Below are 22,814 nucleotides of genomic sequence, written 5' to 3'. Positions count from 1 at the left end.
GAAAAAATCAAGAAATTACAGAATAAACATTTTATTTAGAAAAATGGAGGAAGAGAATTACTTCAGGAGAGTAAGAACTCAGGATGAGGAGAGGTGGGACAGGGAACGGGGACCATGGTGGATACTGACCACTTGACACCCATCCCAACCTCCTTTATCTTGACTTTCTACTATATAGGCTGAAAAGCTAAAAAAAAGAAAAACTCTCACCAGCTTAAACTCCCTTGCAGCTGGGGGTAATTAAGACACAGCTCTTGCCAATACCACAATCAGAAACCTGCTGGGGATTTCTGGGAAAGTCTTTGCTACCTTCCTTCTGCCTGGAACACAGATGTGATTGATGACTTAAGGAGCTGCAGCAGCCATTTTGTGATCATGAGGGAAAGGCCAAGAAAATGGAAAAACATCTGACCTGATGCTGTTGAGCCACTTAACAAACTGCTCACGTCTGGACCTCTGGTTGTGAATAACACCAAAAATATTAAAATCAATTCTTATAGTTTATGTTACCAGCAATCGGGTTTTCTGTTACTTGCAGCCATGTGCAATCCATAGCAAATATAAGGACTGTTTGACTATTTTTTTAAAAAATCAATGTATCTGCAGTATTTTGATAACCATTAAAATGAAATTTTAAAATAGATTAGTAGAGTGTTAGTCGTTAGTAAAATAGTCCCTGGACTCAGGGACTGCCTGGCACACATGGTGTTCTCATGTAATTTTGGTCGAGGCCCAGGTCCCTTCCTAGTTCCTGCATAGCTCTTAGACCATGTCCTCCCCCATTCTTCAGGCAAACACCTCTTAGGCAGTTAGGAAAGAATACTGCACATGTAGCAGCCTCTGTGACAGTCCCCATTACATTCCTGCACTTTGCATCTTGACATATATAGATTTTACTTAATGCTATAAATTAAGACAATTGTGCTGAAGTCCAATTAATCCAGTGAATTTTCTGGGACAAATGCAAGGCAAAACTTGATTATGAGGTAGGAGCCCAAGCTCCTGTCTATTTTTTGCTCCTTTCTTTCTGATAAAGCCACTGCACAAAGGCCTCAAAAATACTTTCTGGGCTGGGCACAGTGGCTCATGCCTGTAATCCCAGCACTTTGAGAAACCAAGGTGGGCAGATCACCTGAGGTCAGGAGTTTGAGACCAGGTGAAAGCCCGTCTCTACTCAAAATACAAAAATTAGCCAGGCGTGGTGGCGGGTGCCTATAGTCCCAGATACTCAGGAAGCTGAGGCAGGAGAATCACATAAACCTGGAAGGTGGAGGTTGCAGCGAGCCGAGATCACGCCACTGCACTCCAGCCTGGGTGACAGAGTGAGACTCTGTCTCAAAAACAAACAAAAAAAACTTTCTGAATTCTCCTCTGCTCTATGTCTATTTCTTTAGAGATACAACAAAATAGTTAAGAATCAGAACCCTGCATGTCATCCTAGACACTTCCCTCATCTGCTTTATCCTCAAGTCCTATTTTACCCCTTGGAATCTCTCAAGGCCATCTCCTGTTCATGACCTCTTCATCACCCTAGCCCAGGCAGCTGTCAGTGGTTGATGTCCCCCTCTGTTCAAAGCCCTCCAATCAATTGCCCCATCTCACTCAGTGTGAAAACCAATGACCTACCAGCTCACATGTGATCTGGTCTCATTTAACCTCTCTGGCCTCACTCTCCTCCACTCTTTCCCTCATTTTCCCTTTTCTACTCACATATGCGCCATGTCCCCTCTTACTTTTGCCTGGAATGCCCTCCTACCCGCCCAGGCCCACATGTTTTGCCCTTTATCTTCCTAACTCCTATTCACCCTTCAGAGCTAACTTAATTATCACCTCCTCTAGGAAGGCTTTCTTGATTCCCAATGTTATATAAAGAGAACTCCCCAAGGACAGGGTTCAACATCTCCTATTTTAGCCCCAGCATCAGAACAGTTCCTGACACAGAGTAGGCACTCAATAGACATTTGTTGAGTGAATGAATGTTGGTAGACAGAAGAAAATAAGCTGTTGCTTCCAGCAAGTGGCAATTGAGCCTGTGAGCACAGCTGTGTTTGGGGTGAGAGACTGCCCTCTAGGGCAGCCCATACATGCTCTGTTAGAAATGCTTTGAGTGCAAGTAACTGCAAATCCAGCTAATATGGCCAAAAATACAGGTTGTGCCAAACTGTGGCACACAGGGCAAATCTGGCCCTTAGCCCGTTTTTGAAAACGAAGTTTTCTCAGAACATAGTCACATCCATATGTTAACATATTGTCAAAGGCTGCTGTCACGATATAAATGAAGAGTTTAGTAGTCATGACAGAGACATATGGCTGGCAAAACTTAAAATATCTACTATGTGGCCCAAGGAGTTTCCAGGGTTAGTTTCATAGCTGAACAATACTCAGGACATTGGGATAGTGTCTCTGTTATTCTCTTGGCTTTCTCCTCATGGTCACAAAATGGCTTCCACAGCTCCAGGCATCACATCCTCACATAACTGCTTTTGGAGAAGGAAGTAACTGGAGGCTTAGAGCAGAGAGATCCCCTTATGTTTTCCTCTTATCAGGGAAGAAAAACTTTCCCAGACTGCCCATAAATTGACCTTTATACCTTGCTGGTCAGACTGGGTTACATGCCCATCCTCTAAGCCAGAGGCTGAACCCACCTTCCTTAAATCCCGGAACAAGATTAGAGTCCTTACAGCAAGGAAGAAGAGAAGGGATGTTACATTAGTGAGCAACCACAGTGTCTGCCATAACATTCCCTCCAAATACCTTTCTCTCTCCTCAGTGGCATCTGACTCTCCCTTAGGAAGGGAACTGCCTTAGATCTGGAAAAAGACCTTGCCAAGAGCTCAGGTTCGAAGGTGAGCTACCTCTTCCCCAGGGTAGGGTACAAAGTAGCACTACTGAAAGGAGAGCTGCTGCATTGTATAATTGAAGGAAAAGAATTTGAAGTTTCAGGGACAAAATCGGAGGTCCAGGGTGGAGACTGAGGTGAGGGCACCGGCAAGATAGTGTCCTAGGAGAAAGTCACTGTCCAATCTTGAGTTTTCTGCCCTTTACAAAATCTTGTATAAAGTCTATTAAATTCGTAATAACCGCTAGAACACAGTGGTTGCAAACAAGAGAAAAACAAACAAGCTAAACCGTCTTAGGTGAAAAACAAAAACAGAATAAATCTTAAAAAGCACAACTGAATAGTCTGCTAGGAAGAATGGATGAGGGAGTGAGGGAAGCGGGACTGAAAAGATGGGATTTGATTTCTCTTTATTTCTCTGCCCCATTTCCTCCTGAATGGCTCCATTCTCAGGCAATCTTCCTCCGCAGCACACGATGGCTGTCAGCAGCACCTGGAGAAAGATCATTCCTTTTTTTAGACCAGCAAGCAAAGGAGTCTCTTCCCTCAATTTGTAGAAAACATTCATCTTTATTCTGATGAACAAGCTCAGGTCAGATGCCCATCCTTGGGCCAATCACTGTAGCCAAGGGGTAGGGATTATCCTGATTGGCTCAGACCTCAGCCACAGGCCCCACCCCTGGAAGAGGATGTCACTTCCCAGAAGCCCTCGGGCCCTTGGGGAGGGACGGGCACTGTTCCCCAGAGCAGTGCAATCAATGCTGGGAAACTGAAGCTGCGAGTGTCCGAGGGACCCTGGGATGTCTCTGGGGTCTGCGTAGGTACCCATGGAGGAGCAGAGATGGTGGATGAAGGAGGCCGTGGAGGAGAAAAGAACACAGGAATTTACCAGAAATTGGCAGGCTGTGGAATTGATGGAGTCCACTTACTGTCCAGGCCTAAGGGGTAAGGAGACGTCTCCTTTCCCCCATGCTGGCATTTGGGTCACATGTGGAATCCGTGGTAAACTGAGGCACCTGTCTTCTCCTTCCCAGGTCCAATAATCCCATCCTTTGCCGAAAGCTTTACTGTGGGACTGGCGTCATTTCAAGCATTTAATCCTCGTCCCAACTCTACGAGGAAGGTACTGTTGTTCCCACTTCACAGGGGAGGTGATTGAGGCACAGAAATGTCAACCAATTCACTCAAGGTCACGCAGCTCCTACACAGTGCAGTTGGGATTCGAACCTGCAATGTGGTTCCCAGTGCAGCCCACCATGACCATTCCACGTGGCCAAAGCCAGCGCGCCTGGAATCCGGGAAGGGAGTTCTTTCTATTGCAGGCCAGGAGGGGGGTACATCCCACTTGCCTTGAGGGCCCCTAGTGCTTGTCAGGAGGCGACAGACCGAGGTGCTATCCTCTCTGGGGCAACTGAACTGCCACCAGAAAAATGACCCATAAACTCGAGGTGGAGCCCGCTTTCCCTCTGTGGATTCCACCCTCCATTACGTCTCTCCCTCAATTAATTAATAAAGCCCCGCGCCTCTCTGCCTGGCTGCTTCCTTCCCTCACTCTACCTCCCCATCTCCACTGAGATCCCGGGAAAAAAATCCCTCCCCATGGCCCAGCCTGCTATTGTCTCTCGGTCCCTACAGTTGCTCCTCATAGGGAGGCTGTTGGAGAGAGAGAGAACACGGAAGGCTCCGGGTGGATTGGTGCAGCCCTTAAAACGGGGCTCTGCTTCATCGAATCTCAGTTTTGTGAAGCTCTCCTGCTGAGCCCGGCCTCTGCTCCAGATTCATCCGTATGGGCAGACCTCCTAAAGACAGGTTCAGTCCAAGGACAGGTTCGAGGTCGAAGATGGGGTTCAGAGCTCTCTCTGAGGGCCCATGCTCTCTAGTTTCCTATTTGCAGGCACACCTTTTATGAACAGCTTGGTTCTGGGCTAAAAATGCGTGGGAAAGAGCTGAGGCCCTGAATTCAGGCAGACCTGGCTTCAAGTGCTAGCCCAACAATAACTGGCCTGGTGACTTGAACTTCTGTGGGTCTCATTTTCCTCTCCTGTAAAATGGGGATAGTAGCAGAAATTGTATATTTGGAAGTTAAATGACAGAACATGCAAATCTCTTAGCACAGAGCCTGACACAATGAAAGTAATTGATTTTTTTAAAATAGCTTTTTTTTTTTTTTGAGACAGGGTCTCGCTTTGTCACCCAGGCTGGAGTGCAATGGTGCAATCACAGCATACTGCAGCCTCAACCTCCCAGGCTCAAGCAATCCTCCCACCTCAGCTTCGTGAGTAGCAGGGACTACAGGGGTGTGCTATCACACCTGTCTAATTTTTTGTATTTTTTTTTGTAGAGACAGGGTTTCACCATGTTTCCCATGGCTGGTCTTAAACTACTGGTCTCAAGCAGCCCACCCATCTCAGCAACACAAAGTGCTGAAATTACAGGCATGAACCACTGCGCCCAGCCAAAAATTAGCTATTTTATTGTCAGTAGAATCGTTACAATTATTTTATGCCTTTCCAAGATAGCACATTACCCTTGGAGAAACAGCACAGAGCAGGAGCTAAGAACACAGACTCTGGATTCAGTCTTCATGACTTTAAATCCTGGCTCTGTCATTTTTCAGCTCTGCGACCTTAGGCAAGTTATTCTACCCCTCTGTGTCTCAGTTTCTTGATCTTGAAAATGGTAATAATAATAGTACCCACCTCGCAGGCTCTTGTGAGGATTAAATGTGATGAGACATGTAGAGGGCTTAGAACAGCACACAATGAATATTAGCTATTATTATTTTCCAACATTCACGAACTTCTCAGTAAATGAAAACTGTCATTCTTTCAGTGGTGGGTTTTGATCAGTGGCAGGCTAGTAGCAACCAGCTGTCCTAAAAAAATTGTAGGCCAGGCATAGTGATACATGCCTGTAACCCCAGCACTTTGGGAGGCTAAGGTAAGAGGATCACTTGAGGCCAGGAGTTTGAGACCAGCCTGAGCAACATAGCAAGCTCCCATCTCTTAAAAAATGTATACATGTATGCATGTACATACATACTTTTTTTGTGTGATGAATTTTACTGATTTAAAGGATGTGTGGTGCAAATTTTGCAAATAATAATAAAGTTTCATTTAGTTTTGCCAAGCTCTGTAGCTGTTATCTATCTGTAATTGCAAGTTAACCATGATTTCCTTCCTTCCTTCCTTCATTTGTTTGAAATGGGATCTTGATATAATTCAGGCTGATCTTGAACTCCTGGGCTCAAGGAATCCTCCTCAGTAGCTGGGACTACAGGCGCCCACCAATCATCCCTGGCTAATGATTTTTAAAAAAATTTTTTTACAGATAGGGTCTCTCTGTGTTATCCGGGCTGCAAGCCAACCATGATTTGACAAATGGAGTTGCACCCCAACCATGAGTGTATTTCCAACATGAATGTTGGCTGATTTTTCATTTCCATTAATGAGTAAAATGAAAGTGAGACAATGAAGACATATGTTGAGACTTCACTCAGCCATCAACTTCTTTGCTAAATTGGATAATAGTTTTTAATACTGGAAGAATATTTACTCCAATTTTTATTGCTATTCACAATGTAATGGGTATAACACAACACACTTTAAAATTTAATCTGTATTATAACATTTTCTTCATTTCTTTCTGAGGTCTAGACAATCAGCCAAAGCCCTGATTGGTAGCATCTGTCTATTTTCATGGTGTAAATATTCCCACTATGGCTATATTCAAGCTAACAAGATAGAGTCACTGAATATGAAGTTGGAAAGAGAGGCACAGTGAGTGACCCACCATTATACATTATTTCCACCATATAGATACAATAGACTTTAATCTCAAGAGCATAGATAATAGCAAAATTTATAAAATAATCAGAAAGTAATGAGTAGTGCATCATTTATTATATGTTTTTAATTTAATCTCTTTGAGTGTTATATAATTTAATTTAAAATAATTGCTGTTTAACAACTAGCTTGCAAAATTTCTAGAAGTTTAACAATTGGCTTTCATGAGCCAGTGTGAGCTACCTCCAGCATACCTCTGGTTTTGATAGCTAAATCCCCAGAGGAAGCTTCAAGAACAACAAAAGAGGAAATGCATTAAATAATTATGGGACATGAGAGATTTTTAAAATTATGCATTAAGAACAATTTTTCCTAAATGAGGGGTTTTCCTTATTGTGGTAGATTGTATTTTCCAAAGGTGGCCACAAAATATCTTGTATTCCCAAACGTTCTTCTAGTACTTTGCCACTCTACTGTCAAGAGGTAAGAGTCGGTGTCCCCTCTCCTTGAATTGGGGTGAGTTTGGGATTGCCTGGAGCAATAGAGTATGGTGGAAGTGGCTTTCATCCATAGGTGACTTCCAAGGCTAAGTCTGAAAAGATGGTGCCGCTTCCTCCTTGTGACCTAGAAAACTCACTCTTGAAGCCTACAGCCTCCATGTAAACAATTTGGCCAACCTGAGACTGCCATGTTGTGAGGAAGCCCAAACTAGCCTATGCAGAGTGACTGCACAGAGAGCCCGGAGACTCCATGAAGAGAGAGAGAGGCTCAGGAACACCCAGCTGCCCCCTGCTAGCCCAGCACCAGCTCCATTTGACTGTAACTGTGCAAGAGGCTCTGGGCCAGATCCAGGCATCAGAGACCTTGGCAGGGCCTGGGACATACTAAAAGCTTGTAGAGTCCTGAGAAGGATGTCAGTGCCGAATTAAGAAAAATGTTATTAGAAACTGGAAGAAAGGGGAACTTTGTTATGTGGTGGTGGAAAGTTTGTCACCTGCGGTAACATAGAAAGAAGACATGTATCCAGTGAACTCACTGTTATAGCAGAATATTAAAAGTGTTATCTGGCCTTTTCTTGCTACCTATGATAAAATGTAAAAGGAAAGAAACGAACTAAAACAAGCTATTAAATATAAAGGAGCCAGGATCTGCTGGACTTGAAAACAAAATTATTTTTCATTCCTAGCTTCTCTAGATGGCAAAAACTTCTCAAACTGAGAAAAGGCCTCAGGCTTTTATTACCTGATTTCAAGACTTACTGTAAAGTAAGTCTACAGTAATCAAGACAGTGTGGTATTGGTGAGAGGATAGTCACATAGATCAATGGAACAGAACAGAGAATCCAGAAATAGACCTGCTCGTATATGGTCAATTGATTTTCAACCAAGGTGCAAAGGCAATTCAATAGAAAAAAGATAGTCTTTTTCAATAAAGAGGGCTAGAAAAAATGGACATTATATGCAAAATAAAATGACCCTCAGTTCATACCTAGCTCCCTGTACAAAAATTAACTTTAAATGGATCATAGACTTAAATGTAAAACCTAAAACTATGAAATTTTCAGGAGATGACATAGGAGAAAATCTTTGTGACTCAAGTTTGGCAAAGATTTCTCATGTGGGACACAAAAACACAAATCATAAAAGAAAAAAGCTGATAAATTGGGCTTCATCAAAATTTAGAACTTCTGCTCTTTCAAAGCCTTGGTTAAGAAAATGAAAAGACAAGAAACTGGGAGAAAATATTTACAAAATGCATACCTTATAAAGGAGTGGTTTCCAAAATAAGAAGATAAAAAAACGCTCAAAACTCAATTTTGAAAGGAAACTCAATGTTATTATAAAGCAACCCAATTTAAAGTGGGCAAAAGACTATCTGTTCTCCACTGAATTGCCTTTGTAACTTTGTCAAAAATCAGTTGTCCATTTATGTGTGGATCTATTTATAGACTCTGTATTCTGTTCTATTGATCTATATTCCTGTCTTTATACCAATACCATGCTGCCTTGAATACTGTAGTTTTATAATAAGTCTTGAAATCACATAGTGTTAGTTCTCCAACTTTATTATTTTTCAAAGGCTTTCTAAGTCCTTTGTCTTTCTTTCTTTATGAATTTTAGAATAAACATCACTTTCTACCAAAAAAAAAAAAGCCTTCTGGGATCTTTGATCAGAATTGCATTAAATCTATAGTTCAATTTGGGGGGAAATTGCCATCACAACAATACCAAGTCTTCCAACTCATGAACAGGATATATCTCTCCACCTATTTAGCTCTTTTTAAATTTCCTTCAGCAGTGTTTTGTAGTTTTTACTCTAGAAGTATTTCATCACTTTTTTGTCAGATTTATCCCGTAACACTTTTTACTTTTGATGCTATTGTAAATAGATTGTGTTTTAATATTCCAATTTCTAGTTGTTCTTGACTGTATTTAGAAGTGCGATTGATTTTTGTATAATGATCTTGTATCCTGCAACCTTGCTAAACTCAATTACTAGTTCTCAATTCCTAGAAAATCATCAGATTTTATATAAAGATTATCATATCATGTGCAAATTTTACTTCCTTTTTTCCAATGTTAATGCCTTTTATGTCTTTGCCTTGCATTATCAAAATGGCTGTAACACCGACTGCAGTGTTGAATAGGAATGGGTGACAGCAGGCATTCTACATCTTATATGTAAAAATTAACTCAAAACAGCTTATAGATCTAAATGTAAAGATACAACACTACAAAGATTTCTGAAGAAAGAAAATTTTTGTGACCTTGGGTTAGGCAAACGGGATGTTGTTAGATACACTATCAAAAGCATGAGCCATAAAAAAATTGAAAAAGTGATCTTCATCAAAATTAAAACCTTCTGCTCTTTGAATAACTCTTTTAAGAGAATGGAAATGTGAGCCATGGACTGAGAGAAAATGTTTGCAAGTTACACATCTGAATTAAAGAAAAACAAAAACTTGTATCCACAATACATAAAGAACTCTCAAGACTCAATAATAAGAAAATAAACAGCCCAGCTTTTATAATGGGCAAAAGATTTGAACAGACATTTCACCAAACAAGATGGCAAATAAACACAGGACCAGTTGTTTAGCATTATTAGTCATTACAAAAATGCAAATTTAAACCACAATGAGACACCACTACATACCTATTAGAATGGTAAATTTAAAAGACTGGCTATACTGAGTTGAATAGGGTCGCCTCCAAATTCATGTCCACTGGAACCTCAGAATGTGACCTTATTTGGAAATAAGATATTTTCAGATAATTAGTTAAAGCAAGGTAATAGTAGATTAGGGTAGGCCCTAAATCTACTGACTGACTGTTGTCCTTAAGAAGGCCACATGAAGACACAGAGACACACAGAGAAGAGAATGCCATGTGAAGCCAGGTACAGAGATTGGAGTGATGTATATACAAGCCCAGGAATATCTGTGGCCACCAGAGCTGGAAGAGGCAAGAAGCTCTCTCCCTGAGAGCCTCCAGAGGGAATCAACCCTGCTGACTCTTGACTTTAAACTTCTGGCCTCCAGAGCTGTGAGAAAACATGTTTCTCTTGTTTTAAGACCCCCAGTTTGTGGCAATTAATTACAGCAACCCTTGGAATCTAATATATTGACCATTCCAAATGCTGGGGAAGAATGTGGAGGAACTGGAACTCTTGTACATTGCTGATGGGAATGTAAGATAGTACAAGCGCTTTGGAAACCAGTTTGGCAATTTTTTAAAAAAGTTAAACACCTGCTGCAGGATCCAGCCATTCTGCTCCTAGGTATTTACCCAAGGAAAAGAAAGCCGTGGTAGGCAAAATAATGGCCCCTGAAGATGTCCATGCCCTAATCCCTGGAACCCATAAACATGTTAAATTACATGACAAAGGAGACTTTTTAGATGTGATTAGATTAAGGATCCTGAGATGGAGAGATTGTTCTGGATTATCCAGGTGGGCCTGATGTCATCACAAGGGTCCCTATAAGTAAAAGAGGGAAGCAGAAGAGTGAGTGTGAGAGTGACATCATGTGACAAGACTTGACTGGTCATTGCTGCCTTTGAAGATGGAGGAAGGAGCCACAAGCCATAAATTCAGGTGGCCTCTAGAAACTGGAAAAGGCAAGGGAATAGATTCCTCCTAGAGCCTCCAGAAGGAATGCAGCTGTGCTGACACTTTGATCTTATCCCAGTGGAACTCATTTTAAAATTCTGACCCCCAGAACTATAAAATAATAAATTTGTGTTGTTTGAAGCCTCTACGTTTGTGGTGATTTGTTATAGCACCCATAGCAAACAAATACAAAAACATATATCCACACAAAGACTTGTAAGCATCAATGTCCATAGCAGCTTTATTTGTAATAGACAAGTATCCACCAATGTGGATAAACAAATTATGGAATATCCATGCAATGGGATTCTACTCACATACTGCATTATTCCCTGTATATGGCATTCTGAAAAGGGCAGAACTTCAGGGACAGGAAATAAATGAGGAACTGCCAGGGGCTGGGTGGGTGATAGAAATGACTACAAACATATACAAGGGAAGTTTTTTGGGTGACTGTAGTGGTAGTTACATAATTGTATGCATTTGTTGAACTTACAGAACTATACCCCTAAAAAGGGCAAATTTTTCTCTATATAAATTTTACTTCAGTAACTTTGACTTAGAAAATGGAGAAGTGAGAGACACAGCAAAGAAAAAGAAGGAAATGGCTGGGTGCAGTGGCTCACACCTGTAATCCCAGCATTTTGGGAGGCCGAGGCAAGTGGATCACCTGAGGTCAGGAGTTTGAGACCAGCCTGGCCAACATGGTGAAGCCCCATTTCTACTAAAAATACAAAAAATTAGCTGGACGTGGTGGTGTGCACCTGTAATCCCAGCTACTTGGGAGGCTGAGGCAGGAGAATCTCCTGAACCCGGGAGGCGGAAGTTGCAGTGAGCTGAGATCATGCCATTCTACTCCAGCCTGGGCGACAAGAGCAAAACTCCATCAGAAAAAAAAAAAAAAAAAGGAAGGGCCTCAGACCAAATATCGAATCCAGGTGGGATTGTAAGTTCCTTTAAGACACAAGAAAGATTTATGGCAGTGCCTCATAGAACCTTTCCAGTACAGAAAAGCTTCTCTAAGGATCTATAGGCCATGCCTCACAGGCGCTTTCCATTATATGACAAGCCTTTTTAAGATCTTAAAGGCATTGATCTACAGTGATCTCAATGGGAACCCACGGTAGAAAGGGCTTATCTCAAAGAGATTTGTGATTTTGGCTTTTCTTTAATGGCATGAATCTCGATAAGATTCGTAGGAAACACACGATGTTTTTAATAGAATTGTTCTGGTGGAAGCTGTGCCTGCTTGAACTAAAAGGAACTGAGAGAATAGAAAATAAAATGGGGTCTTTGGTTTTCCAAACTTCTATAGGGAGGAAGCAAGCCAAGAAAAACCCTCAGCTGCAAACATGGCTGTACTTTATGGAAAGTAACAGTGACTCAGAATCATATCTAGGGAACAATCCTGAGTCCCAGTCAAGGAATTGGCAACATTTAGCAACACTTGCCCAGCTGGATTTTAGAATTGCTATGGACCAGTGATTTACCTCCTGTTTTCTACCTCTTTAAATGTGAGTGCCTGTAACAGTTGTCTTGTGCCTGACCCATGACTGCATGTTGAGTGTGTAAGAAGCAGTTAATTTGCTCTTTATTTTACAGATGTTCAGGTCAAAAAGAAAAGTACTCAAAGAGCTGTCCCCAAAGTATCATACCTGAGGAGCATCATGTGGGCCTGGACCTGATTTAGATAATAAAATCCTGGACCTTGATACTAAGCCTGATCCTGCAATGGGATGAAACTCCTGGGAGGTCTCAGAGGAGTGTATTTTACATGTGAAAGGGATATGAATTGTTGTGGCCAGAGAGTGAGCTTGGCACATTATATTTTCCAAAAAATGTCTGCAGTAATATTTCCCAACCCACATGCCCTTCTGGAACTTTGCAACTCCTCCATGAAGAGGTGGAATCTATGTTCCATCCCCACTTGAACTTGGTTTGGCATTTATGCCTTTCTTGACTGGTGGAGTATAGTAAAAGTGATACCATGTGACTTCTGAGGCTAGGTCACAAAAATACCATATACTTCTGCCTCGATTTACTGAGATGCTCAGTCTTGAAACCCAGCCACCATGCTGTGAGGAAGCCCAAGTAGCCTTTGAAGAGACCCAGATGGAGAGGAGCCAGAGTTCTCAGTCTAATGCCCTGGCTGAGCTCCTAACCAATGGTTAGCACCAAGATGCCACGTGAGTGAGCCATCTTGGAAGTGGATCTTCCCACCCACATTGAGCTGTGTCAGCTGAAGCCCCATGCAACAGAGACAAGCTGACCCCACTAAGTCCTGTCCAAATTGCTGATTCACAAGCAAAATAAATGATTATTATTTATTTCAAGCCACTAAGTTATGGGGTACATTGTTACACAGTAATGAATAAATAGAACCTTTACCTAGAGGTCTCTAAAAATAGTATAGAAATGAACCCAGAGCCAAAGCAATAAGAAAAATATTGATAGATGAGTATTTTAAAATGTAAAGCTTCTGCATACCAAAAAGAGTCACAGACAACATTAAAAGTTAAAGATATCCGTTTCCAGGTATATATACACAAAAATTGAGAGCAGGGACTTAAAAAGATATTTGTATACCCATGTTCATAGCAACACTATTCACAATAGCCAAAAGATGGAAACAATCCAAGTGTCCATCGATGGATGAATGGATAAGCAAAAATGTGGTCTATCCACACAATGAAATATTATTCAGCCTTAAAAAGGAAGGAAGTTCTGACATAGGCTACAACATGAATGACACTTGAAGAATCATGCTAAGTGAGATAAGCCAGACACACAAAAAAGATAAATATTGTATGATTTCACTTATGTGAGATTCCTGGAGTAATTATAGAGACAGAAAGTAGAATAAGGGCTACCAAGGGCTGGGGGAGGGAGAATGGAGAGTTACTGTTTAATAGGTGCACAGTTTCAAATTTTGGTGATGAAAGTTTTGGAGATGGATGGTGGTAATGGTTGCACAACAGTGTCAATGTACTTAATGCCACTGAACTGGACTCTTTTTTTTTTTTTTTTTTTTTGAGTCTCACTCTGTCGCCCAGGCTGGAGTGCAGTGTCGCAGTCTCAGATCACTACAACCTCCACTCCCAGGTTCAAGGGATTCTCATGCCTCAGCCTCCCAAGTAGCTGCGATTACAGGCATGCACCACCGCACCCAGCTTTTTTTTTTTTTTTTTTTTTGTATTTTTAGTGGAGACAGGGTTTCACCATGTTGGCCAGGCTGGTCTCGAACTCCTGACCTCAAGTGATCCACCCCACCTCAGCCTCCCAAAGTGCTGGGATTACAGGCATGAGCCACTGCACCCAGCCTGAACTGGACTCTTAAAAATGGTTAAAAGGGTAAATTTTATGTTATGTGTATTTTACCACAATAAACAAGATAATTCAAAGACAAATAGAACACTGGAAAAATATTTGCAAAAATAACGGCTATATATTGCCAGTTTTTAAAAACATAGGCAAAGATAGAAACATGCAATGCAAAATAAGAAGAATTAGGATGAGGAGGAGAAATAAAAATGGCTAAAAACCAATTTGGAAATATATCCAATCTCTCTAGTGAGCAGTTTTAGTGATGTGTGGGATAATATCATATATAGCTGTTGAGCGTGTAAATTAGCATCTTTCTGGAAGGCAGTTTGGTTCCATGCATGAAATCTTTTTTTAAAAAGTTCCATGACCCCCCAATTACACTATTAGGAATTAAGTATAAAACAGTAGTCAGATAAAATACATACAAGGGCAAGCAATAGAGGATGGCTAATAATCAGACAAAAGTTTAAATCAACCTACAACCCCCAGTAAGAGGAGGTTCGTAAATAAATGCTGGCACAACCATGGACTATGCAAACTTTAAAAGGGACGACATTCTTCTATATTTATTGACATGCCGAGGTGTGCATGACATATTTTAAGTGAAAAAGATGCAGATTAAGAGACAATATGTACAGTATGGGGGCGGAAAGTGCATGTGTCTGAATACATTAGAAGTCTAGAAGAAATGTTAACCATGCTCATTTGTGGGTAGTGGAACTCCAGATAATTTTTTTCTTCCTTACACTCATCTTTCTTTTTTTTTCTTTTTCGGGGCTATGAGCATATATTCCATCAGAAAATTTTAGAAGACCTTTTTTTTACACAATTACAGAAAAGCACAGATGTGGTCCTGGCGGGAGAGGGAAGAATCCCACTGCCCTTCTCATTTGAGGATCTCAAGGCACATCAAAAAACATCTGCTGAGGACTTGGCAAACCCTAAGATGTTTCGGTCAAAGTTGCCCTCCCTGGAGAGTTCCAGCCCCAGTCTGCTCCAAGTTCAGTCCACACAGAGCATTCACTGACACTCCTCAAATCCTCCATCATCTGTGCAAGTGGAGTAGATAAAGTTTGTAAGAATCCAGGATCTCATCCACCACCTCTTTTCCCATCTTTCCATGGCATTGGGCTCCTCCTGGGACACCTGCTTCCCTGTTTTCTGTTGCTTCCTCCTGCCTTAAGATGGTGACATTGAGCAGATATGATCAAAAGATGTCCCCAGAAGCCAACCTTCTCTAAGCAGAGTCTGATTCTGGGTTCTCTGAATGCTGCCTCTCCACTACCCCACAAAGAAAGCTGAAACTGGGGAGGTTCTTGTTAAGGGAGAACAGTTTTCTTCTTACCTTTCCTAGTGAGTTCTTTCTACCTGGAAGGTGCATGTGTGGCCTGGAGCTGCAGCAGCCATTTTATGTCCACAAGGAAGTCCCATATCCTAAGAAAATGAAGCAGGAAATTAGAAGAAACTGGTATCTTGGGTAGCTTCCTTGATGCTTTGCGTAGCTTTGAGTTGCCTGCTCCCAACTCTTTATTTTGTGAAATAAATTATGTTTAAGCTAGATTATCAGAGGTTTACAGGCAGAGATGATCCTAACTGATCTCTTGGGGTTTCCATCACGTCCACAATGCCTGGGCTTGGCCCTAAGTGTAGAGGCTGTGGGGTGTGTGTGTGTGTGTGTGTTTGTGTAGGGGGTGTGTCCCTTTCAACTGCTGGCAGCACTGTTGTTCTCTCTATTGCAATTCTTCTCTATGCTCATTTAATCTTCGTAACAACCCTCAAGGGAGGTACCATTGCCATCTTCCTTTCACAGCTGGGAAATTGAGGCTTCCAGAAGATAAGTGACTTGCTTAAGTTTACACTAATCTGAGGACTCTTCCTATGACATTACATGATTCAGCCAAGGCAGAAGACAAACAGCCTTGTTAATAGTTGTTAACTAGGCCATTTCTTGGTTCTCTGGAGAGTCCTCAAACCTAGGCATTTGCTTTAAGCTTAACAAATAGCACAGTGATGAAGAGTGCAGACCATGGTCTCAGAAAGATTTGAATTCAAATTCTAGTTCCCCCAGAGTTCCAGGTCAGCCCTCTGGGAAGCAGACACCAAGGTGGAAGTGAACTTGCAAGAGATTTATTGAGGAAGATACCTAGGAAGGATAAAGGGGAGGGGTGACTCACACCTGTAATTCCAGTGCTTTGGGGGACCAAGGTGGGAGGATGCTTGAACCCAGGAGTTCAAGACCAGCCCGGGCAACATAGTGAGACCCCATCTCTACAAAAAATTTTAAAAAATGAAAGGGCCGGGCACTGTGACTCACACCTGTAATCCCAGCACTTTAAGAGGCCAAGACGGGTAGATTACTTGAGCCCAGGAGTTCAAGACCAGCCTGGGCAACATGGCAAAACCCCATCTCTACAAAATAATAATAATAATAATAATAATAATAATAATTTTAAAATTAGCCAGGCATGGTAGCACACGCCTATAGTCCCAGCTACTTAAGAGGCTGAGATGGTAGGATCACTTGAGCTCAGGAGGTCGAGGCTGCAGTGAGCTATGATCGCACCACTGAACTCCAGCCTGGGTGACAGAGTAAGACCATCTCAAAAAAAAAAAAAAAAAAAAAAAAAGTGAAACAAAGAAAAGAAAAGAAAATGAAAAGGATAAAGAGGAGAGAGTAGGAGGTGGGAGGGAGCACCTTCAGATCCTGATGCTGGTCTGACACCTGGGAATGGAGAGGGGAATGATAAGGACAAAAGATGGGAGGAGGAGCCTCAGATTGCAGTACAGCTCTGAGAAAGTCCCCAGGCTGATGGGGAGCCCAGAGCAAGGGTTGCCTGTCCCCGTCTTGGGCAGGCGTGACCCAGCTCTCCCACCCCGGCTGTGCCCAGTCATTGGCTGGGAGCAGTCAATGGACACCATGTCAATCTGGAGATGTGGCACTGGGGGCTGTCACCAACACCTTGAGGAAAGAGGTGCTCTCTTGAAGGGAGAGTGGCACATTCCACGGTCACCACCCCCCTCACCATGAGCAAGTCCCAGCACCTCACTTAGCCTCAGTGCGCTCATCTGTGAAACGAGGGTGGTAATAATGGTGCCTATCTCTCAAGGTTGGCCCGAGGACTAAAAGGCATAATTTACACCAAGGCTTAACTGAGCGCCTGCCACATGGGAAACGCTCAAAGAAAGGCAGCTATTTTTAATAAGGAAAATTCCCTGCCTGTCTTTCCCACCTCCACCTCCCCAGGAACCAACCCTGTGCATCCCTTCTGTGTTGAGATCTGCTAGGAGCTCAGCTCAAGGCAGTGACAGATGCTATCCTGCAGGTGCCAGGGGCTCACATCTCAGCTTTCCTGGCAATGAGGTCATTCGTGCACCCACAGAGCCAAGCAACAGAGGCTGGCAGAGGGGCCCTGCCCCAATGCTCTCCCACCCCAGCCCCCAGGAGAGCTGGGAGTTCTCAAGTGAGGATGTGACATTGACACTCTAGGGGACGCCGATGTTTTGGGTCAGTCTTGGTGGGATCTCAGGCTGAAAGGGCAGAGGCCAGCTCTTCTGAAACCCTCCTCTGAAGGTGAAGTAGTGGGTGGCTCAGAGCAGTCAGGGATGGGCCCAAGGTCTCAGTTCCCATCCTGACCCTCTGGGGTCTTTCATCAAGGCAAGGAATGACACCAAGGGAGATGCTAGTGGGCTGGGGAACATGGTGCAGCCCTGGGCAAGTTCTTTGCCATGCATGGGTTATGGGTTAGGTGACCTGGCTTGTGTGTACCCTTTTTCTTCAACTTCTTTACCTGTAAAATTGGTGCAGTTGGACTTTTCTCAAGCTAGCCACTCATGGAAATGAAATGATGGAAATACCCACCAGAAATATTAGTTACAATGTCCTGAGAATGTACGATGTGGCAAGTCCTGTGCCACACACTTATAAACATTGGCCACTTAATCTTCACAAAACCATGAAGTGGAACTGTGATTGTACCCATTTGGCAGATGTGGAAACTGAGGCTCTGAGAGGCTAGCTGAGCTACTGTAGTCATGCAGCTGAGAGGTGAGCCTGATGGAGGCTGTGGGCCCTCTCAGCCCTGCTCAGCCCGGTCCTGCTCTCATCATAGACTAGAGCATGGAGATGTTCCATGTATCATTGTTTTAATGGCAAAACAACCCAGCTATCCATTCATAGGGGATCAAATAAATAACTCATGTGACCTTTACATAATGAAAATTGCTGCATCAATTAAAAAGAACAAGGCAGGCTGGGCATGATGGCTCATGCCTGTGATCCCAGGACTTTGGGAGGCCAAGGTGGGAGGATCACTTGAGGCCAGTAGTTCAAGACCAGCCTGAGCAACATAGTGAGACCCTGTCTCTAACAGTAAAAAAATAAATAAAAAAATTAACCATGGTGGCACGTGCCTGTGGTCCCACTACTCCAGAGGCTGAGGCAGGAGAATCACTTGAGCCCAGGAGGTCGAGGCTGCAGTGAGTTATGATCATAGCACTGCACTCAAGCCTAAGTGACAGAGAAAGACCCTGTCTCAAAAAAAAAAAAAAAAAGAAAGAAAGAAAAAGAAAAAGAACAAGGCAGCCCATGTGCCCCTATAGGGAACAATTTCTAAGATAGTTGACACTTGAACAACACAGGTCTGAACTATGCAGATCTACTTACACGTGGATTTTTTTCAAGCTGACTGCGGGACTTGAGTATGCAAGGATTTTGGTATACAAAGGGGTCCTGCAGCCAATCCTCCACCTATGCCAAGGGACAACTGTCTTGTTAAGAGAAGAAAGCAAGGGCCAGGCACAGTGGCTCATGCCTGTAATCCCAACACTTTGGGAGGCCAGGGCTGGGGGATCGCTTGAGCCCAAGAGTTTGAGACCAGCCTGACCAAAATGGCAAGACCCTCTCTCTACAAAAGAATCAAAAATTAATAATGTTTTTAAAAAAAGAAGAAAGCAAGGAATAGAAATCATGTTTTAAATGAACCCTTTTGGAGGTTTTTGTAACGTGTAACGTGATACTACTTTTATTTAAATTTTTTATTTTTATGACAGTATTTTCTTCCTACTGAGGGAAAATTCCCATAACAAAACTTATGCAGGAGCTGAACCATGTCTAGCAGGTGAACACACAAAATGAACCCGGGCAACTTCTGGGGAGATGTGGGCCTTTTCTTTCTACTGTACGTACTTCTCTTGTGTTTGGTTTTGATAACAAGAAAAATTGCTTTCGTTAGAAAAATTAATACAAAAAGCAATGCATGTCCAATACCGAAAATACAATATAGAAATGAATAAAGAAGAAAATTAAAATTACCCAAACGACCAGCCCTCCAGAGGCAAGCCCTGGCAATGTGGTAGGGTACTCATTTCTCTTCAGAAAAGGTGATTTCCTGCCAAATGGAACGTTCTCAGGCTGCTATAGGGTCCCCCTGAAACCCTCCCAAACCCTCTTGAGAAACACGCAGGCCTCACAGACTGTTGAGCAAAGTGCACAACCTTTGCTCCAACATTCCCACTCTAGAAGCACATCCTAAGGAAATAATTGGATACTCAGACAGTGTAGAAATTTTACAAGAATGGTGGCTGCATCGCTATTTATAATTGGGAAGATCACCTAAATGCCCATTAGTGGGGGAATGGTTGAATAAATCCCGAACATCTGTGAGATGGAACATTCTACAACCGTTTCAGTAATGATGTGGATCAATATTTATTGACATGGAATGATTGCCTTGTTATATTATTAGGCAAATAAGTGGTTATGAAACCGTATGATGGTATGACCCCAATTTTTGTAAAAAAAATACATATGATATACACACACACGTATGTATGTGTGTATGCTTAAAAATAGAACACAAAAATATACACCACCGTGTTACCAGTTATTTCTGGGTAGAGGGACAGGAAGTGATTTTTTTAATGTCTAATTTTCCCACAGTAAATGGATATTATTTTGCACTTTTTAAAACTAAAAACTAAATAACATGCTAGCACAGTCTCACCTCGGGGCCTCTGCCCTGGCACTTTCCTCTGCCTGAAATGCTTTTCCCCAAATATTCTCCACTTTCTTCATGTCTTTGTTCAAACGTCATTTTCCCCAGGAGGCTTCCTGACCGCTCGATTTAAAATTGTGTCTTGGCTGTGCACGGTGGCTCACGCTTGTAATCCAGCACTTTGAAAGGCCAAGGCGGGAGGATGGCTTGAGGCTGGGAGTTCAAGACCAGCCTGGGCTACAAAATGAGACATTATCTTTATTTAAAAAAAGTTTTTTTTTAAATAGCTGGGCATGGTGGCACACATCTGTGATCCCAGCTACTCGAAGGCTAAGGTGAGAGGATTGCTTGAGCCCAGGAGTTCCAGGCGGCAGTGAGCTATGATGGTGCCACTGCACTCCAGCCTGGGTGACACAGAGAGACTCTGTCTCAATAAAGTATATTAAAAAAAAAAAATTAGCCGAGTACCGTGGCTCACGCCTCTAATCCCAGCACTTTGGGAGGCCAAGGCGGGCGGATCACAAGGTCAAGAGACGAGACCGTCCTGGTCAACATGGTGAAACCTCGTCTCTACTAAAAGTACAAAAATTAGCTGGGCGTGGCGGCGCGCACCTATAGACCCAGCTACTCGGGAGGCTGAGGCAGGAGAATCACTTGAACCTGGGAGGCAGAGGTTGCAGTGAGCCGAGATCGCACCACTGCACTCCAGCCTGGTGACAGAGTGCAACTGCGTCTCAAAAAAAAAAAAAAAAAAAAAAAAAAAATCGTGTTTCTCTCTCTCTTTCTTCCTTTTTGTCTCTGTCTCTCTTCCCTCTTACCTTGTTCTATTTTCCTATTTTACTCCATAGAAGGTATCAACTTCTAACCTCCTAGGTCGTTTGCTTATTTATTACGTTTGTCATCTAAGACCTCCTGCCCACCGGCCCCCAGCAGGAAAGACTGCTCCAGGAAAGCAGGAATTGGAATTTGTGTCTGTTTTGTTCCCTGTTGACTCCCAGGGCGTAGAACAAGGCTTGGCACACAGTAGGAGCTCAGTAAATATTTGAGTAATGAATGAATGAAATCTAAACAAGCAAATGGTTTTCCTTTATGAAGACTTTATTTCATCCTCACTCTTCTGATTTTCAGAAGCAGCAGCACGGATGAGACGGGTCTGGCAGGCCTGGCGGGGGACAGGTGGGAGGAAAGATGTTCCTCGCCCTCTCCAGATTCCGCGCCCTTGGTTCGCCAGCGGGAAGCCGTGGCTGCGCGGAGCCCTGAGGTGGCACCGCCCCCTGCTGGGAAGTTTGGAGAAATGCAACGCGGACGCTCAGCGATTGGGCCAGATACATTTCAAATAAGTACACCTGGGAATTTGGAAAGGAACAGGATGGAAAGGTCATCGGGGGTGAGGCAGCCAGATGGATCAGCGGGAGGCCTTTTCAGAAAGGAAGAGGAGCCGAGAAAAAAAATGCAGCCCATTCTCTCAGCTGCAGGACCCGGATTCAAGCAGAGTCCACGTCTCGCAATGAATGGGTTTCTCCTGTTGAGGCCAAGGCTGACCGTGATGGAAGCCAGGTGCAATTCAAGGCCAACTCCCAGGGATCTCTTTTTGGAATTTCTGGTTTCCCTAGGTTTCCTCGCAGGTTTTGTGGTGAGCATGTATCCTTTTATCAAACCCACCCCACAAAACCAGAATTTCAAAACAAGTTTTTACCCAGACTTTTTAACAAATGTGCACATGCAGTTTCAGAAAGAGGAAATGTATTAGTGTATTAGTCCATTCTCACACTGCTATAAAGAACTACCTGAGACTGGGTAATTTATGAAGAAAAGAGGTTTTATGGACTCACCGTTCCGCAGGCTTAACCAGCAGTATGACTGGGAGACCTCAGGAAACTTACAATCACGGCGGAAGGCAAAGGGGAAACAAGCACCTTCTTCACGTGGTGGCAGGAGAGACAGAGAGAGAAGTGAGGAGAGCTCTATCACGAGAATAGCAAGGGGGAGGGGGAGCTCCGCCCCCATGATACAATCACCTCCCACCAGGCCCTTCCCCCGACAAGTGGGGAATACAATTGGAGATGAAATTTGAGTGGGGACACAGCCAAACCCTATCAATTAGCCAAGTCAAGATTGTTCATTGACTCGACATTTTTACTGTGAATTTACTGTGTGCCAGCCACAGTTCTAGGTACTGGGGCTACAGCAGCAAAACAGACAGACAAAAACCTCAGCCTTTATGGAGCCGATATTACAGTAAAAGAGACAGGTCCCTAACGCACAAATAAATGAAAATATCTGACTAAAAACTAAGGTAAGTGCCCTGAAAGAGAAAAACAAGGTGTTACCAAAAAAAATTTTTTAAAGAGCAGACTTCAATTTTGGGAATCCACACCGAAGACATGAGATTTTATCTGAATTCCTCTCCCAGGAGCCAGGGGCAATCTACGGGGAGAAAGGAATAGCAAGAGAGAAGCTGGAAGTTTCCAGGCTTTCGGTCTTAATTCAGTATCCCCCCAGAGAAGAATAACTTGTCCCTTTTAGTAGATGTTTGCTCTGTAGTAAAAGAACAGCATAGAAGTCTAGAATCAGAGTCCTGGGTTCAATTCCTGGCTCTGCCCCCTTCCTTAGTTTCTATTTCCTCTGTCCCTTAGAGTTATTATAAGGATTTAATGAGATAATAGAGATGTAGCTATGGACACAGCAGCTGGCAAATAGTCAATAAGTAGTCATCATTGTTTAAAGGCTCTGAGAAGATCTGCAACTGGGGAACCTGTTGAA

At 43.0% G+C, this 22,814-nt stretch overlaps 1 long non-coding RNA gene across 2 annotated transcripts; it reads right to left on the bottom strand.

Annotated features, from left to right (window-relative positions):
- Positions 1 to 15: 15 nt before the first annotated feature.
- On the bottom strand, positions 16 to 22,063 carry LOC100608164 (uncharacterized). Of its 2 annotated transcripts, XR_001708287.3 has the most exons (5): positions 21,884 to 22,063; positions 15,404 to 15,492; positions 9,781 to 9,870; positions 3,769 to 4,880; positions 16 to 3,332 (listed from the first exon to the last, which is right to left on the bottom strand). It is a non-coding gene; the product is annotated as an uncharacterized LOC100608164 (long non-coding RNA). The 2 variants fall into 2 exon arrangements; XR_001708286.3 differs by lacking the exons at positions 3,769 to 4,880; positions 9,781 to 9,870 and having other exon boundaries at positions 21,884 to 22,020.
- Between the last annotated feature and the right edge of the window lie 751 nt (positions 22,064 to 22,814).

The sequence above is a fragment of the Pan troglodytes genome, chromosome 10 (assembly GCF_028858775.2).
Source record: "Pan troglodytes isolate AG18354 chromosome 10, NHGRI_mPanTro3-v2.0_pri, whole genome shotgun sequence".
Lineage (NCBI taxonomy): Eukaryota > Metazoa > Chordata > Mammalia > Primates > Hominidae > Pan > Pan troglodytes.
Note: the sequence above shows the minus strand (reverse complement) of the source record. Positions and strands in the feature narration are given on the sequence as shown.